Source organism: Somniosus microcephalus, unplaced genomic scaffold (assembly GCF_052327205.1).
Source record: "Somniosus microcephalus isolate GS21.2 unplaced genomic scaffold, FLI_Smic_1.0 unresolved_chr6, whole genome shotgun sequence".
Classification (NCBI taxonomy): domain Eukaryota; kingdom Metazoa; phylum Chordata; class Chondrichthyes; order Squaliformes; family Somniosidae; genus Somniosus; species Somniosus microcephalus.
This window is the reverse complement of record NW_028225184.1, coordinates 37,295,071-37,305,586: the sequence shown is the minus strand read 5'-3', so window position 1 is coordinate 37,305,586 and position 10,516 is coordinate 37,295,071.

The following is a 10,516-nucleotide window of genomic DNA, read 5'->3' as shown; positions in this document are numbered from 1 at the left end:
GGCACTGGTAGCAATCTTGAGATTACTACCTTTGAGGTCCTATTTTTTAATTCACCTCCAAACTCCCTATATTCAGCTTTGAGGAACTCATCCCGTTTTGTGCCTATAGCTTTGGTACCTATATGCACAACGACAACTGACTGTTCACCCTCCCCTTCCAAAATGTTCTGCAGCCGGTCTGAGACATCCTTGACCCTTGCACCAGGGAGGCAACACACCATCCTGGAGTCAGGTTTGCGGCCGCAGAAACGCCTATCTATTCCCCTTACAATAGAATCCCCTATTACTGTAGCTCTCCCACTCTATTTCCTCCCGTCCTGTGCAGCAGAACCACCCATGGTGCCAAGAAGTTGGCTGCTATTGCCTACTCCAGATAAGCCATCCTCCCCAACAATATCAAAAGCAGTATATCTGTTTGAGAGGTCGATGGTCACAGGGGACCCCTGAACTACTTGCCTGTGCCTACTAATCTGCCTGGTGGTCACCCATTTTCGTCCTGCCTGTGTAGCCTTTATCTGCGGTGTGACCAACTCTCTAAACATGCAATCCACGACATCTTCAGCATCGCAAATGCTCCAGTATGTATCCATTCGCAGCTCCAGCGCCGCAATGCCATCTGTCTGTAAGTAGCTGCAGCTGGATACACTTCCTGCACACGTTCCCGTCAGGGACACAGGAAGTGTCCCTGATTTCCCACATAGTGCAGGAAAAGCATAGTACGGCACAGAGCTCTCCTGCCATGATTACCCTTGAATTAATTCAAATTAAATTAAATCAAATCAATCCACCAATTACGCTACAATTGAATGATATACTGAAGGACCCTTGTTTACCAGCAGTACCCGCTACACCACAGAAACCCTATCAATTATAAACCACAAAATGTAATTTTGGAAAATAGGAGCAAGAGAGAAATACTCACCAAACAATCACTTACCTGCTTTCTTGTGACATAACACTTCGATTACTTTTTACTTCTCTCTCCCTCTCTCAGAGCTCTGAGATTGGTAAACCTACCTGCTCTGCCGCTTCGCATTACATCGCCGCCGCCACCTCGCCACACCTCACAGGTCAACTGCCGCCACTGCTGTGGGCCTTCCTGTGCCAGCACCACGCTTTATATCACTGCTGCCGCCTTGACTTTTTGCTCGTTATCTTTGTATCTCTGGTACTTTATCTTCACCCATTACAGTGAAGACCGTTGCAAAGTAAGTATTTTGGAAATCTAGGAGCCTTGGTTTGCTGGTCGATCCCCGGGAACAGATTCCACCCCCGTGCCAATCCATGACCAACATTTTAACTCATCTGGTTTTCCATTCAAGATTTGTTTTAATGCCAGGTCAGTATCTGTAGAAAAGAACGGAGCAGAATAGTGATGGGGTCGACCAGCCTGATTTGTATCAGAATCCAACATAAAACCCCAAAGATGTTGGGCAAAATCTGGGTAAATGTGAGGTGATTCAATTTGGTAGGAAGAATAGAAACACTGAATATTTTTAAATGGTGAGAAACTTTCAAGTGTAGTTGTTCAGAGAGATTTGGAAGTCCTCGTGCAAGATACACAGAAAGCTGGCATACAGGTAGAGCAAGCAATAAGGAAGGCAAATGGCATATTGGCCTTTATTGCAAGGGGGTTGGAGTATAAGAGAAAGGGAGTCCTGCTGCAATTGTACAGCGCCTTTCTGAGACCACGCATGGAGCACTGTGCACAGTTTTGCTCTCCTTATCTAAGGAAGGTTTTACTTTCCTCAGAGGCAGTGGAACGAATGTTCACTAGATTGATTCCTGGGATGAGAAGGCTGTTCTATGATGAGAGAGTGTGAAGCATAGCCCTATACTCTGAAGATTAGAAGAATGAGAGGTGATCTCATTGAAACATACAAGTTTCGGAAAGGGATTGACAGGTTTGATGCTGAGAGGCTGTTTCCCCTGGCTGGACAAGATTCTGAAGGGGCTGGACAGGGTAGATGATGAGAGGTTGATTCCCCTGGCTGGAGTGTCTAGAACTAGGGGGCATAGTCTTACAATAAGTGGTATGCCTTTAAAGATCGAGATGAGGAGGAATTTCTTCACTCAGTGAGTTGAGAATCTTTGGAATTCTTTGCCCCAGCGGGCTGCGAAGGTTGAATCTTTCAATATGACCAAGGCTGAGATTGATGGGTTTTTGGACTTTAGATAATCAAGGTGATCGGGCAGGAAAGTGGAGCTGAGGTGGATGATCAGCTACAATTTTTTTGAAATGCGGAACAGGCTCGGGTGGCCATATGGCCTACTCCTGCTAATAGTTCTATTGTTCTTATGTTCTAAAAACACAAATGTAGGAGGATAAATACGGAATAACATTAGAAATAGGAGCAGGAGTAGGTCATTCAGCCGCTCGAGCCTGTTGCGCCATTCAGTAAGATCACAGCTGACCTGAACTTGACCTCAACATCACTTTCCTGCCCGCTCCCCTTATCCTTGACTCCCCTATAGCTCAAATATCTGTCCGTCTCCGCCCAGCATATTTCTAATAACTCTACCCCCGCAGCTCTCTGGGGTATAGAATTCCAAAGACTCTCAACCCTCCATTTTGCTTCCTAATTTCTTGCTGTACCTAATTGCTAACTACTTTTTTGTGTTTCATGTACGACGACCTCCAGTTTCATCTGTACCGGAGCATTTTGTAGTCTCCCTCCATGAAAATAAAGATGTGCTTTTGATTTTGCCTATTAAAGTGGATAACCTTATATTTTCCTACATTATACTCCAGCTGCCAAATTTTTCCTCACTCACTTAACCTATCTATATCCCTTTGTCGACTCTCTGTATCCTCCTCACAGCATGCTTTCCCACCTATCTTTGTATCATCAGCAAACTTGGCTGTATTACGCTCGGCCCATTCATCAAATTCATTAATATAGATTGTAAGTGTTTCGGGACCCAGGATAAATTGTTTATTTTCCAAGCGAGGGAGGAGTAACTTTTTGAAAAACAGGATGTTTGCACTTAAAACGGAATGGAATCTATACCATTCTACAGTTTGAAAGCCTTCTTTCAGTGTGTCACGGTCTGTGAAAAGTGAGAGTACTTTGCCTTTACAGAAACCTGACACCGTCCTCCGAGCTGGAGGCTTCAGGCTGTTGCTTCTGACAGCATCAAAGTTCTATTGAATTACTTTGGCTAGAAGCATTATACTTACCTCTTTACAGCTTCTTCAATCTGTTGTCCGTCTCTCTCAGAGCTCCTGATCAGAGCGGAGCAGCCACAAGGACTACTGTCACTTCCTCATGCATCCTGCCACATGGGCTGCCACTGAGTGAAACATCAAATTGGAGAAACCTTTAGGACCCGCTCCCTCATTTCACTGCCATTACAATGTCTGTGCATGTTGTGGGGACAGGTGCTCCACCCCATTTCCTCAGAGGACGTCTCGGGAACCCAGGGGTCGAGGGATAACATCACAAGGCTCCTTCAATTTTCCTCGCCTTTGTCCCGGGGAATTAAGCATTATCCAGACCCATGCAATAGGAATATTGGTCTCTCTCTCATGTTCATCGATTCCTCCTCCTGTCCATGTCTGATGTGCCAGCTCCCAAATCCAGCACCTGCACACGGTAACTACAACTGATGAATTGTAAGCAGGGGCAAAAAGCTAACTCCAAGTGACATCACAAAGGAGCCAGGAGCCAATCACACAGCCGCCGGCGCTGGCACTGCCCTCTGTCTTTATTACAGGGTGACATTGCCAGGCTCTGCTCCTGGTGCAGTCACACTGGACTGGAGCACATTTTGCATCTTCTTCCCATTAGTGTTATGGCTTTGTGTCCGAACGAAGCTCCCACCAACCGACACCTCAGGCAGAGAGCACATCCCACAATATTAGGTTTAATGACTCTTGCATCGCAACCACCTAATGTGAGATCCCACTATTCAATGTCGCCCACATCCCAATATCTCCACGTACCTTCCCTCTTCTTTGCAACTGGGATCTAAGCATTAACCAGGCATATGGAAGAGGAATATAGCGACTTGTGTCACATCCAAAAATTCCTCCTGCTGGCATTGTATGATGTAAAGCTGGGCATTGTCCGGGCTCCCTAGTTGTCAATTCGTTAGTTGTGAATTTGTCGCATTATCCTTTAATATACATTAAGTATGCTTTCTGTATGATTTCTCAGGACATTATTTACAATGCTTTAAATAAACTAATCATCAAAATGAATAAAACTGAGCGCAATGCTGAAAGTTTCAAAGGAAATAATCAAAATGGAAAGGGGTGAAATAAAGAAATAATAAAGTAAATTAGAAATGGAAAATGCTGGAATGACTGAACAGGTCGTGCAGCATCTGTGGAGAAGGGAAGCTCGGGATAATGGTTCAGGTGTATGACACTTCTGTAGACCTAAGAGTTAATCCTCCCTTCCTCTCCACTGAAAAATGTACAGTTTTCTTCCGGTGTGTTCTTGTAAATTTTTATTTATATTTCTTAGTTGCGGATTTTGCATTTGCCTTTGTTCATGATCATCCAGTGCGCAGTGGCTGCTCATTGCGGCTCCTTTGATTGACAGCTCTCTATCCACTGGCGAAGGTTGCCGGAGGGGTTCCTCTCATTCCAGGCTGCGGAAAAATGTTAATGGGGCCGGGATCCCGGTTAATGGGGCCCGCCGCTCCATTTCATGGGGCCGTGACCCCAGTTAATGGGACTGAGACCACTGTTAATGCCACTGCGACCCCGGTTAATGGGACTGTGACCCGGGTTAACGGGGCCACTCTTATTCCTTTGCATTGTAGTAGCAAAGCAAATCAAATGTCGTTATCTAAGATGAATATTCGTGCCAAAGCTTCTGGTGTAACAGCATGGATATCTTGTAGGCTGCCTGTGAATATCCTCTGAGGGCAGTAATCAATGATGTTCTCCAGCGTCCGCGAAAAAGATCCATTCCATATGTTGCAGTTCTTCCCTGCATTTCGCCATCGGCCATGAAGGCCGAGGGGAGATCACTGAAGTGTTTCGACGGATATCCATCACTATCCTCCTCAGAGTTCACTACACTTTCAAGTTGAGTTTCAGCTGCAAATTTTGAAATCGTGCCCTTTATACCCAAGTCCAAGTCATTTAAATATATCAAGAAAAGCAGTGGTCCTAGTACCGAACCCGAGGGAAAACCAATGTATACCTTGCTCCAGTCCGAAAAACAACCATTCACCTCTAATCAGTTTCCTGTCACCTAGCCAATATCCTATCCAGACTGTCACTGTCCCTTTTTATTACATGAGCTTCAACTTTGCTGGCAAGCCTATTAAGTGGCACTACATCAAAAACCTTTAGACATCCATGTACAACACGTCAACCGCATTGCCCTCATCAATCCTCTCTTTACCTCATCAAAAAACTCGATCAAGTTAGGTAAACACGATTTGACTTTAACAGTCCATGCTGGCCTTCATTAATCAATCCACAGTTGTACAACTGACTGTTAATTTTGTCCCAGATTATCGTTTCCAAAAACTTCCCAACTACCGAATTCAAACTGACTGGCCTCTCGCTGCTGTGTATATCCTTATATTTTTTTGAGTAAGAATGTAACATTTTCAATTCTCCAGTCCTCTGACACCACACCCACATTTTAGAAGAATATTGTGAGTTTCTCCGCGATTTCCTGCTTAAAATTCCACTGCATCCCAGGATGCATCCAATCCGCTCCTGGTGACTTATCAACTTTAAGTTCAGACAGCCTTTCTAGATCCTCCACTTTAACAAGTTTATCTGATCCAGTATCTCATCTACCTGCTCTTTCACTATATTTTTGGCAGCATATTTTTCTTAGTGATGAAAGATGCAAAGTATTCATTTAGTACCTCAGCCATGCCCTCTGCATTCATGTGTTTGGCTTCCATTTGGTCGCTAATCAGCCCTAATCCTCCTCTTAGTACCTGCTTATATTTATATGCCTATAGAAGATATTTGAATTCGATTTTATGGTAGCTGCCAGTCTATTCTCATACTCTCTCTTTGGCTCTCTTATTTCCTTTCTCATTTCCTCTCTGAACTTTCTATATTCAGCCCGGCTCTCACTTGTATTCTCAACCTGACATCTGTCATACGCGCTCCTTTTCTGATTCCGATTTTTCTATCTCTTTCCTCATCTGGGGAGCTGTATTTTTAGTTGCCCTACCTGTCCCTCTAGTGGGAGTGTAACTTGACTGTACCTGAGCCAACTCCTCTTTAAAGGCAGCCCATTGTTCGATTGCAGTTTGGCCTGCCAATCTTTGATTCCAATTTACCCGGGCCAGATCATCCCACTGAAATTGGCCTTCCTGCATTTTTTAATCTAGATTGCTCCCTGTCTTTTTCCAAAGCTAATCGAAACATTATTATACTATGATTTTGTTCCCTAAATGTTTCTCTACTGAAACTTGCTCCACTTAACCCACCTCATTCCCCAGAGCCTATATTCAACAGAGGAACCATCACGCCCACCAGTACTCAGAACAGAATATTGTTTGGAGAGCTAGATGCACTGAGGGGACTCCTGAACTGTTTGCCTGGTCATCCTCTGTTGTCTGGCAGTCATCCGCTCCCTCTCTGCCTGCCCACTCCTTAGGTGCATGGAGACCACTTCCTGAAACGTGCTTTTCACGTAGCTGTCAGCTGTGTGGATGCAACTGGGTGACGCCAGCTGCCGCTGAAGCGCCAACACACGGAGCTCAAGCCCCTCCAGCTCAGGGCTTCTCCTGCACATGTGATTGTACAGGACATGAAAAGCATCCTGGATTTTACACATTTCACAGAATGTGCATTCCACTGCACCGAGCTTCCCTGCCATGCTTTATTTTATTCGACGATCAACTAACTTACTTTTTTTAAGTAACTTACAGAAATAAACGTACTACAATATGAAAAACAACGACGAAATTCTCACCAATCAGCTCCTTCAATTGCGCTGACGTCACTCCCCTCGCTCCCTGAAACGCACGCTCGCTCCAGGCTCTCGGACCTCCCTTTATCTGTGGCCACTTCTCTCGCTGCCCCGCAGGTCTGCTCTCGTGTCTATTAACTTAGAGACCTTGGGCTCTCTGTATCCACTCCTCCTTTTCAGACAGACATCTCCAGCGCCTTCCTCCTCGCCTCAAATTCCTGCACTCAATCATTCCTCACTCTGTTACAATGCACTCTGTTTGCGATATTCAATCTCTGTACTCAAGCTCAAGCTCAAGTTAGCACTAGGATGGGAGATTGCCTGTGAATGCCAGGTGCTGTAGGCTTTTCTTGCCAGCAGAAGCTGTTCTCAGCCCTGCAATTTCACGCTGATTTCAGTCACCAAACTGTTTGCAGTTCGCTCTCTCTCTTTCTCTCTTTCTCCCTCTCTCTCTCTCCTTCCTACTGCTCGTTGTATTCGTTTCACGAATGGAAGAGGTCGAGACACAACACCACTAAACTGAACCGGTAATCAATCGTGAATCTTTAACCTAAGGTAAACCAGGAGCAGCTGATGCCTATGGATGAGCTAAACTGTACAAGCCCGATCTCGTCTGATCTAGGAAGCAAAGCAGAATCAGGCATTGCTAGAGGTGTATTCTGATACTGCACCGCCAGATGGAATTCAGAGTGTCAATTAGGTGGCCACTCACAAGGGTGGGACGAGGCAGGCAGTTCAGATATCCTCTGGGAGTGTGGCACCCTCAAACAAATATTCACCATTGGTTACTGCTGAGAGTGACGAAACCTCTAAAAATTGCAGTGCAGAGCCTGGCACCGTCAGGCAAAGGACTTTTCAGTGCGACAGGAATGTGTAGGAATGCAACAGAATTTGTGAAGCCGAAAGTCAGGGCGACGGACAGGCAGCATTTGCAATCGTCGATGTGAGACCCATATGTAATGTTGCCTTCCTGCTGCTTTGGTAAGGGACATCATGGAGAGAGTGCAGAACATTCTTCGGGGGGAAGGGCAAGTGCCAGACATCGTTGTCCATGTCAGAACCAACGTCAAAGTGAGAAAGAGGGCTGTGGTCCTGCAGTCAGAGTTTAATGAGCCAGGGAGGATGTTAAAAAGCAGGATCTCAAATATGGTAATATCTGGATTACTGCCAGTGCCAGGATGCGCGAGTGAATGTTGAAATAGGAAGATATGGAAGGTTAATGCGTGGGTAGATACATTGTGCAGGAAGGAGGGCTTCAGATTACTGGGACAATGGGAGCAGTTCTGGCAGGATGTACCTGTTCAGCATGGACAGGCTGCTCCTGAACTACACTTCGTTGGGACCAATATCCTTGTGGGCACATTGACGAGTGCAGTTGTTATAGGTTCAATCTATTTCACCCGGTGTTTGGGCACCAGGATATTCCATTAAAAAGTAGAATCAAGGTGCACAGAGGACTGGGAGAGACGGTTTTATTTTTAAGAGTTCTAAATGTGTAAAAAGATAATGTGTGGTTAAAAAGTTTTGTGAGCTGCAGGCGCTAATAGCCTCGTTGGAATATGATGTTTTTGCAATAACGGAGACTTGGCAAAAAAAGTGGAGGTTTTCACAGCAGAGGCAGCGAACCTGACAAAAAAAAAGGTGAGAATGCACAGAAAAGCAGGGAAGTGATTGGTTGGTCAGTATTTCTCTCTTTTCTTGGGCATTTTTTTTCAATTTATAGCTGGTGGACAGCATTGATGCCCATGGTAACCACATTTGAAGGTTGATCGAGGAACTACGGATCCGGGTTGGTGAGCTGGCCTCCGAGCTTCAAAGACTGCAACATATCAGGAAGGGGAGAGTTACCTGTGGGATTTATTCCAAGAGGTAGTCACACCCCTTTTGTGGGCGAGAGCAGGGACTGCAGCGCGCATGAGCAAACTGAACGCAGCACCATGGTACAGGGAGTCTTCAATGGAGGCAAAAAAATAAATTTGATATTTATAGGGGAGAGTCATGTAGGGGAATAAAAAATAACCACAGAAAATGCTGGAAATACTCAGCAGGCCAGGCAGCATCCGTGGAGAGAGAAACAGGGTTAACATTTCAGGTCTGGGACCCTTTATCAGAACGGGAAAGAGCTGGAAATGTAACAGATATTAAGCAGGCGCAAAGACGGGGGTGGGGTTTTAGGATGGGAGGAAGGAATTGAAAGAACATGCTGTGAAAATGTTGCAAATGGGACTGGCAAAATCATACTGCATGAAAAATGGGGGCATGGATAACTATCTGAAACTGTTGAACTCCATGTTGAGTCCGGCAGACTGTAAAGTACCTAATCGAAAGATGAGGTGCTGTTCCTCGAGCATACATTGAGCTTCATTAGAACAATGTTAAAGGCCGAGGACAGAGAGATTAGTGTGGGAGTGAAGTGGAGAATTAAAGTGACAGGCCACCAGAGGATAATGTTTGCTGCAGGCTGGAGCATGAGTCCCGGAGTCTGTGTTGTCTGCCCGGTGACAGGGTAATGGACATCTCCTCTGGGCTGGAGAGGAACTGAGATTGGGAGGGGAAAGATCCAGTTCCCGTGATACATGTAGATACCATCTACATAGGTAACAAATAAAGAGATTCTGCTGAGCGAGTATGAGCAGCAAGGGTCTAAATTAAAAAGCAGAACCACAAACTACAAATTACTAACTGAGCCAAGTGCAAATTGGCCTAAGGGAAATAGGATCAGAGCGAAGAACGAGTGTGGATCAGAATTGGTGTGGGAGAAATGGGTTTCGATTCCTGGGGCACTGGCACCAGTACTGGGATAAGAGGGAGCTGTACCATCGGGACGGGCTTCATTTAAACAAGTGTCGTGGTGAATCAAATAACTGGGGCAGTATATGGGGCTTTAAACTAAAGAGTTGGGGGGGGGAGCGGGGCGACATGCTGAACAGTAATTTAAATAGTCAAAGGAGAATGAGAAGGCAAAAGTGCAGTGTACCGATAAAGTTAATGAAATCCAGATTGTGACAGGAAGGGACAAAGACGATTTTAGATCTGGAAATGTGTAACGAGGCTGGATTTATTAATGATCACCAAGTGAAGGATCCTCTTGGGAAGAGTGATCATAACATGGTAGAATTTCAAAATCAGTTTGAGAGTGAGAAAGCTAGATCTCAAACCAGTGTCCTGAACTTAAATAAAAGGTCATTAAAAAGGTATGAAACCAGACTTGGTAAAATTGGACTGGGAAAATATATTACAGGATAAGGCTGTCGAAAAGCAGTTGCAAACATTTAAGGAGATATATCATAACTCAAATGAAAGATATATTCTATATTCCAGTGAGAAAGAAGGATTCTAAGAGAAGGATGAACAATCCATGGCTAACTAAGGAAGTAAAGGAGGTATCAAATTGAAAACAAAAGCATACAATGTTGCAAAGGATAGTGAAAGGCCACAGGATGGGTATTTTTTAAAGACCAGCAAAAGGACGACTAAATATGATAAAGAGAGAGAAGATAGCTTATGAGAGTACGCTAGCAAGAAATATAAAAAGAGTGAATAGAAGCATCGAAACCGAGAAATGTAGGAGCAGGAGATGGCCATTCGGCGCTTCGAGCCTGCTCCAATATTCA